At 41.5% G+C, this 9,454-nt stretch overlaps 1 long non-coding RNA gene across 1 annotated transcript; it reads left to right on the top strand.

Annotated features, from left to right (window-relative positions):
- Positions 1-2,138: 2,138 nt before the first annotated feature.
- Positions 2,139-4,433, top strand: LOC118670793. The gene is made up of 2 exons (XR_004972476.1): positions 2,139-2,283; positions 2,450-4,433. It is a non-coding gene; the product is annotated as an uncharacterized LOC118670793 (long non-coding RNA).
- Positions 4,434-9,454: the final 5,021 nt, after the last annotated feature.

Below are 9,454 nucleotides of genomic sequence, written 5' to 3'. Positions count from 1 at the left end.
GGAAGAGCAACATGTGAACCTCATCAGCCCTCCTGTTCATGACAACGGGCCACAGCTCCCCTATGCTTGGGGGCTGGAGTAAAATAAGAGACAAGAATTTGAGATGCAGAGGACTAAATCTTAGTCCTTGAGAGCGACCAAGAAGTTATAAAATCTGGCTACAGTGTCATTACGTAGGTGACTGTATAATTTATTTCAAATTCCAGGGCACTAATGAGAGTCAAAGGGGGCACTATTTATAATTGCTTGAGGACAAAGGTGTCCCAGGCAAACTAGGACATATGTCACTGTGCCCATAGAAAAGGGGCTTCCACAGAGCACAACAGTTAACAGATTGTGAAAAAATAAAAGTGCTCCAGGTTTACATTTGAAATTAAATTATAAAGCCAGTTAATATCCACTTTAACTTTTTTAGTATTGAAGTCACTTTGAGAGATCCCTGTAATAACTGAAAGCCCCTCATGAAATAAAATGTAAACATAATCATTCAGGATGTAAGTACTAAGAAAAAGGAAAGCCCTGGGCACTAGAGGAGCTTGGATGGGGTCCAGAAAGAATTTCCAAAGGAAGACACATGGTGCTGCACCTTTAAATTCAAATAGAAAATACACAAATTCACGAGAAGGGGAGAATGGAGAGGGGAAGGCCAAGGAAAAAGCATGTGAAAAATCCATAAATGCAAGGAGGACACTAAGAGATAAAAGTGATTAGATCTAAAGCCTAAGGCGGATGAACTGCATTTGTAGGCCAACTCTAGCCCTGTCTGTATTTGTCAATAAAGTTTTATTGGCACACCACCGCAGCTATTATTTTACATATTGCTTTATGGCTGCTTTCACCCTTCTGTGGCAGAGCTGAGCAGTTGCAACAGAAACGGTCTAGCCTAAAATATTAGCAACTAGCTGGCCCTTTATAGAAAACATTTGCTGACTCTCTTATCTAAAGCTCTAAATAGTGAACCTGTTGCCCCCTCCCGTTCACTGCCAGGTCTAAGGAGGTATACGAAAAGGTGATGGTGTTTCATTATTACTACTCCTTTATTACTTTATCATTTCAATAGTTTATTAAAACTACTAACACAGGCCTTTGATTTCACATGTCTATTTGGTTTCCTACCTTGGCTGGATGTGGACATAACAGAAGATTTGTTTGTGAATGACAGAGGCAGGTTTAAAGAGATTGCCTCTAACATGCGATGCTCTCAGCCCCGTTTTCTAAGTTAGATCCTCTCAGAAACAAGCCCTAAGAAGAGAACAGAGGGCATGGGATTACCTTGGAGGTGCAGAGAGCCTGGCAGGGGATGGGAGGGCAATACTGCAGGACAGAGCAGACAGTAAAGGGCGTGTCATTTGTTCAGCAACCACAGAGGACAACCAGAGTGTCACCACTCCAGGAATATGTAGGAATTGTGTGCAACACCTGCCTCAAAAACATCCTGGCCGAGGGAGGAGGATGCTGGGCTGCTTCTACTGAATCCCCAGCTATCATTGGTCCTTAGAAAACCCATCCCCGGATACCAGTTCCTAATTATGGGCTGGACAAAGTGGCTCCAACAGCTTGACGATGATTCAGATGAATAATATCTTAATTTTATTTAAATAATGCCATCTCAATTACATGTAGATGTACTCTCTCTAAATACATGTGCAAAATATTAACTGTATATATTTTACAAAAAATATATATGCACATAATTTAATTTTCAAAACACCTTTGTGAGATATGTGTATGTATGCATATACATGCACCTGTATATATATTATTCCCACTTTATAGATATAAAAAAAAATGAAGCGCTGAGAGATAGCATGTGTGTGAAGGGGGGGAGACAGAGACTTCAGCATGAGGCAGATTGAGATTTAAGCCCTCACTTTGAGACTAGCAGAGTGAACTGGAGAAGTTACTTAAGCTATCTGAGCCCTTAAGTTGGGTTTTTAGGACTAACAGTGTATTTAAGGAGGCCAAATAAAGTAATGTGCCCATTCCATAGGGTTTTTAGGAGGACTTAAATGAAGTAATGTTGTCATAACAATAGATACTGTTTTAGGGTACCACATACCAGGCACTGTGCTAAACGCTGTATGTGCTTGGCTTCACTTCATTGTCTCAATCTTTTGTGATAGGTTACATATCCCAGCGCGGCGAGGACGGAGAACATTGAGCAATTGTGTGAAGCTGTGCAGGTCACTGTCAGCACACGCTGGGAAGGCGACAAGAGGGGCTGGAAATAATCGAAGAGCCTGAGGGAGAAGCGCTGCCCGGGAAGAGCAGGACGCGCAGAAGGTAGGACTATGATACGGTTTCCACCCCCTGCTGCAGAGGCTGCCTGCACAGGGCGGGGGCCCGGTCAACGGCTTGACAGATTGCACCTCTTAAGCTATGTTTCTGTTTGTTTCTCCTGCTGCAATAAATCAGGCTGCGTAACAGTAAAATATTTATTTACTCACAGGGCAAGAGTAACACCACGTGCTAAATAGGCACGTATAATGGCAAAGACGGAAAGCCAGCTGGCGGTGTCAGACCTCGCGCACGGGGCCATGTCAGTAAGCAGCAGACCACGACTTTCCCAGGACCCTGAAATACATGGCCCTTCGGCCGGGCTACCGCTCAGAAATGATCTCCGATGGAAAAGCTAGCAGAAAAGGAAAAGCCTTCCTGGCTGCGTTCCGGGTCCTGGAACCCTCAGAACTCAGTGTTGGCATTCGCAGTCCCTCCGCCTGAACCAGGTTTTCTCCCAGAGCCACATGGCCCACTCCCTACTTCACTCAGTCCTCTGGTCACACGTGGGGCCCGAGACCCTTCCACCACCTTAGCTGAATTAGCTACGTCCCCACCTGCACTCGCTCTCTCCCCATTCCTGCTGTTTGCTCCTCACAGCATCTATTGACAGCTGCCACTTCAAATGTCACCCCATGACTTTACTGCTATACAGTCACGCAACACTAAGGACGGGGATACATTCTCAGCAATGTGTCATTCCGTGATTTCGTCATTGTGCAAACATCACAGAGTGCACTTACTCAAACCAAAAGGTAGACCCTCCTACACTCCTAAGCTATATGGTGTCGCCTATCACTCCTACGCTACAAGCCTATATAACATGTCACTGTACAAAACAACATGAGATTAAATAAAGCACAAGAGAAAATGATGCATTCAAGAGACGTGGTTAAATACAAGATGTAATGAGGCTGCTGCCAGTGTAGCCTGGCATATTGTTTTACAGCAAAAATGTGTGTTTTATAAGTAGAAAGAATACAACCTAAAATAATGATAAAAGTATAATAAATACATAAGCCAGTGACATAGTTTATTATCATTATCAAGTATCACGTACTGTACAGAATTGTATGTGCTATACTCTTATCCGACTGGCAGCTCAGTTTGTTGACAGCAGCATCACCACAAACATGTGAGTAATGCATTGCACTAGACATTATGACAACTACAATGTCACCAGGTGAGAGGAAATTTTCAGCTCCACTAGCATCCTATGGGACTACCAGCATATATGCCGTCCATCATTGACCAAAATGTTGTTAAACAGCACATGACTATAACTGTATCTATCTGTTCAGTTACTTATTTTTTATGTATTCATGTATTTATATTTTATGTTCCTGTGCATTATCTGTCTCTCCACACTAGAATGTAAACTGCACAAGAACAGGAACTTTCTGTTCATTGAAGCACCTCAAACATCTACAACAGAGCAGAGAGTAAAGATTTTTCTAAATAACAATTTATCCTCATGCCTGTTAGTAGGTTTGTTTTATTTGTTGATTTGCTTTTAAACAAGAGTTATAAACAAGCTTGAGTGGTACTGTCTGTCCCTTCTCTTGGGTCCCTGGGGTTGGATTGTCTAAATATCACACTGAATGAAGAAAAGAAGCCAAAATACATATTAACTGTCTATTTTTTATCGAGGTTTTACGCAATAATTTTAAACTGATTTTCTTATCATGGTCTCACACTACACTAGGAAGACTGTGTTGGTATTGTTTTTCCCTTTTGAAAGATATGGAAGCTCTAGTTTAGAGAAGTTAAAGGGCTTGCCCAAAGTCACACAGCAAGTTAGCCATTGGAGAAACGGGTGGCTGATGTTACAATACAGAAATCTGGATTCCAATCTCCTGAGTTTTTCGTTAGGCACAAGACAGGAAAATGATTGCACCACCTGCCACAGCGCCTCCATGACCACGAAAGACATTAATCATCCACTAGAACCAAAGCTATACCTTCCTCTGGACCAGGGCATCACTCTTCTTCAACACAGCATTCCCGCCAGCCTCCATCAAGCCATGATGTTGGAGATAAGCATGCCTACTTGCTACCTATCCTATTGACTCTTTTTTTCCTTTTTTATTGACTTTATTGAGGTGACAATTGTTAATAAAATTATGTAGGCTTCAAGTATACAATTCTATAATACATCACCTGTATATTGTATTATGTGTTCACCACCCCAGGTCAAGTCTCCTTCCATCACCATCCCCACTCCCTTCCCTCTTCTACCTCACCCCACCTCCCTTTCTCTCTGGTAATCACCATACTGTTGTCTGTGTCCATGCTTTTTTTTCTTTCTTTTTTTTCTTTTGCCCTTTCCCAATCCCATTTACAAGATGAAGACAACGTATGGCTTAGGATCTAGGAGGGTCTTTTAGGGATGACAACTAGAAAGCTTTACTAGCTGCTCAGCACCACTTCACAATACGGCAAGTATATTACTGTTATTTTGATACACTGCACTGGAATGAACTTTTATACACATGCGCACACACACACACATTCACATTCACACAGAGTCATAAAATAGTATTACAAATTATGTGTGAGAACAGGAGTAGAGGCTTTAAAATATTTATTTTGTTGCCATCACAGGTATATCTCAGATTAATGCTGTACAGAAACTAGAAAGAATGAATGTAATCCTTTGGTACTAGATGTTTACATTTCAGATGGTTCTAAATCTTACACGCCTACAGTATCAAACCGAGCAAACTGGTCTTGCTAAGGCTTGTGTGTTTATTTATTTGTTTTGCACAGGCGAAGACTGAAGAGCCGTCTTCTGGTTAAGGAGTATTCCCAAAGAATCTGGTTTATACCCATCACTAATTGTGATGCATAATTATTTTGCAAATAGGCAGTAAGTGTAAAATTTCATTATACCTGATTTCTCAGTAACCACCTGGGGTTCTAATTAAAATTCACTCTTGATATATGTAATAGCATCAGATAATGTTATCCTTACCTCATTATGTAATAATTACATCTGTGGCTTTTGGTTTTGGTTTTAATTAGTACCCACAGTCCTCTACAAATGACATGGGGCAACCAACAGAATTCATTTTCTTATGGTAGGAGAAAAAGCTTAAAGGACAAAGAAAGCATCCGACAGTAATTTGGACACCATAAATACATAAATGAAAGGTCAGTGATTTGAGCTAGATTGGATTGTATTTCATCCTTCCTTTTCTCTTACTCACCAGTCCCTATGACAAGGCTGTAGAGGGGCCCTTGTGGATATCCTGTAAAGGGAGAAGCCTGTGATAAGTGGTGGCTCTCTCCATTTATGCAATTCCATGATGGCTTCATGGTGATTTATATAGCTTCACTCATTCTTCCTCAGAGCTTTGCACCATACTTGCTGTAGAACTCTGGGAAACCGGAAGGGGTGGTGCTTGGTGATGGGTAGTATCAGCAGAGTAACCAGAGGAATCAGCAGTGTGGCTTCACCCAGGACCTGGTGACAGGTTTAAGGGCAGAAGGCAAGAAGGCAGAAGGCAGAAGGAACAAGGGAGATGGAAGGTTGCCCTAATGTCTAATCTCATCTCACTCCTTGAATCAGGTTTGTGCAAGACAAAGGCTTAGAGTCGCTTTACTTTGGGTTTAAATAAAATGCAAAGTCATTTTGGAATTAAAAATCAGGGGAGGCCAGAGGACATCTTGGCTACAGTAATTTTATATTTAAAATAAAAATTTAGTGGACATATGTTGAAAACTTGAGGCTCTGTCCCAAAGGATTGCCCTTGAGAGAACATAAAAATGCTTTAGTTATAAATAACTATTTTATTTCCTAACTAATTTGTTAATTCAGTTTTACCTCCTATGCTTGAGACCTGTCATGACCCTGTTTAAGAACCTTTAATGGTTCTCCACTTCCCATGAGATTGGTTCTAAATGGCTTCTAGTCAAACCCCAAACCCTATGTTCTGCGTTAGCTTCTGATATTTCCCTTAAACAATATTTCAACCCAGTCTTTCTGGTCCTAAAATCATGCCTTACACCTCTCTCTCTCTCTCTCTCTCTCTCTCTCTCTCTCTCTCTCTCTCTCTCTCTCTCTCTCTCTCTCCTTTCTCCATAAAATAAATAAAGCCTAAACAAGGTTTTACTGCTCTCTCATTGCCCCTACATATTCCTGTGTTCCCACCTCAAGCCCCATGTGTTACTACAGAGTACACAATGGACTCTGTCACTTAATATAAGAATGATCTACTTAAGAGCCATGGGAAGCTGAGTGCTACACTAGCCATAAAATCACTGCTCTCCTCTCCAGGTCCATAGTAGGCAGCCTGCCTTCAGCCTAAGAAACATACAGGCCCACATGCTGCAATCTAACCCACCAAGATGCTCCAGTTGGGCCACCCAAGAGGTTAACTTGGCAAACATTTCTGAGCACTGGCCAAGTGAATCACCTTGCTGGGGTCTTCATATGGATTACCTCACAGTGACCCTCAAGGACCCTGTGAGGTTTTTGGGTGTATCCTCAAAAACAGACATAACCCAGGCTCAGTGAGTTTGAATGACTTGTCTTAGGTTGCATAGTTAATGCGTCATCAGAAAGAACCTGGCACAATTAACTCCCAGACATCTATGGCTTTTTTACACACCAACAATAAACTCACAGAAAGAGAAACTAAAAACACAATCCCATTTAGCATTGCACAAAAAAAATTAAGATACCTAGGAATAAACTTAACTAAGGGAGTAAAAGACCTATACTCAGAAAATTACAGAGATTGAAGAAAGAGACAGAGGAAGACATAAACAAATGGAAGAATATACCATGCTCATTGATCGGTATAATCAACCTCTTTAAAATGTCTATACTACCCAAAGCAATCTATAGATTCAATGCACTCCCCCATTAAAATACCAGCGGCATACTTCACAGATCTAGAACAAACTCTCCGAAAATTCATCTGGAATTAAAAAAAAAAAAGGCCTCAAATAGCTGCAGCAATCCTGAGAAAGAAGAGCAAAGCTGGAGGGATCACAATACCAGATATCAAGCTATATTACAAAGCCACTGTTCTCAAAACTGCCAGGTCCTGGCACAAGAACAGACATATAGACCAATGGAACAGAACAGAGAACCCAGAAATCGGCCCAAGCCAATTATGCTCAATTAATATTGGACAAAGGAGGCAAGAACATACAATGGAGTCAAGACAGTCTCTTCAATAAATGGTGCTGGGAAAATTGGACAGATACATGCAAAAAAAAAAAAAATGAAACTAGACCACCAACTTACACCATACACAAAAATAAACTCCAAATGGATAAAGTTTTTAAACGTAAGATGGGAAACCATAAAAATCTTAGAAGAATCCATAGGCAGCAAAATATCAGACATATGTCGTAGCAATATTTTTACTGATACAGCTCCTAGGTCAATGGAAACTAAGGAGAAAATAAACAGATGGGACTACATCAAAATAAAAAGCTTCTGCACAGCAAAAGAAACCATCAACAAAAACAGTCCACTGCATGGGAGAACATATTTGCCAATGTCATCCCCAATAAGGGTTTAAATTCCAAAATTTATAGGCAACTCATACAACTTAACAAAAGGAAGATAAACAACCCTATCAAAAAATGGGCAAAGGTTGCTGGGCCAGTTTGGCTCAGTGGATAGAGCGTCGGCCTGTGGACTGAAGGGTCCCGGGTTCGATATCGGCCAAGGGCACATACCTGGGTTGCGGGCTCAATCCCCAGTAGGGGGCATGCAGGAGGCAGCCGATCAATGATTCTCTCTCATCATTGATATTTCTATCTCTCTCTCCCTCTTCCTTCCTCTCTAAAATCAATAAAGAAATATATATATATATTTTTAAATGGGCAAAGGACCTAAATAGGCCCCTTACAAAAGAAGACATACAGAAAGCCAAGAGACATATGAAAACATGCTCAAAGTCACTAATCATCTGAGAGATGCAAATCAAAATCACGAGGTACCATCTCACACCTGTCAGAATGGCTGTATTCAACAAATTAACTTACAAGTGCTGGTGAGGATGTGGAGAAAAAGGAACCCTCACACACTGCTGGTGGGAATGCAGACTGGTGCAGCCACTGTAGAGAACAGTATGGAGTTTCCTCAAAAAACTAAAAATGGAACTCCCATTTGACCTAGTAATCCCACTTCTAGGAATATATCCCAAGAAATCAGAAACACCAATCAGAAAGGATATATGCATCCCTATGTTCATAGCAGCACAATTTACCATAGCTAAGATTTGGAAACAGCCTAAGTGCCCATCAGCAGATGAGTGGATTAGAAAACTGTGGTACATGTACACAATGGAATACTATGCTGCTGTAAAAAAGAAGGAACGCTTACCATTTGCAACAACAGGGAGGGACGTGGAGAGCATTATAAAAGCGAAATAAGTCAGTCAGAGAAAGATAAATGTCACATGATCTCACCCATATGTGGACTATAATGAACAACATAAACTGATAAACTAAAATAGATCCAGAGACATAGAATCATCGAACAGACCATCCAAACTCAGGAGGAAGGCGGTGGAGTGGGGGGTGGGGGTGAAGAGTGAGAGATCAACCAAAGGACTTGTATGCATGCATATAAGCATAACCCATGGACACAGTCAGTAGCAGGGGTGTGAGGGCAAGTGCTGTGGGGGTGGGAACGAGTGGGGAGAGGTCAATGGGGGGAAAAGGATTCCTATGTAATACTTTAAACAAAAAAATAAAGAAAGGAAGAACCTGGCAGGGCAAGTATATTGCTTCTCAACCCTCATCATTGTAGACCAGTCCAACAAGGGGACAGCACTGAGAAAGTCTCCCAGCAGCGAGCATGGCTCCACCCCCACAGTGACAAGACAGAACTCACAGATTTAGAGAAATGAGGAAGCTCATTTATTATCAGGGCAGGTTGGACTGGGTGGCTCTCTGTCACAATTCCTGGAAGAATGTTGACCAATAGTTGATTCCATTCAGAGTGCCACTATTTTACCTACATCCTGTCTTCCCAAGGCTGTGAAGGCCACAGAGATGACCTCAAGCAAGATGACCTTGAGGTCTCAAACATCAGTCAAGCTGAGTGGTCACCATCTCCCCCACGTTCACAGAGAGCTCTCTGTCACAAGCATCAGAGTAACATTAACTCATGTAATCCTTACAAGCACATTGTGAGATAGGAGAGAGTTTT

Source organism: Myotis myotis, unplaced genomic scaffold (genome assembly GCF_014108235.1).
Source record: "Myotis myotis isolate mMyoMyo1 unplaced genomic scaffold, mMyoMyo1.p scaffold_m19_p_16, whole genome shotgun sequence".
Lineage (NCBI taxonomy): Eukaryota > Metazoa > Chordata > Mammalia > Chiroptera > Vespertilionidae > Myotis > Myotis myotis.
This window is presented reverse-complemented; position numbering and strand designations above follow the sequence as displayed.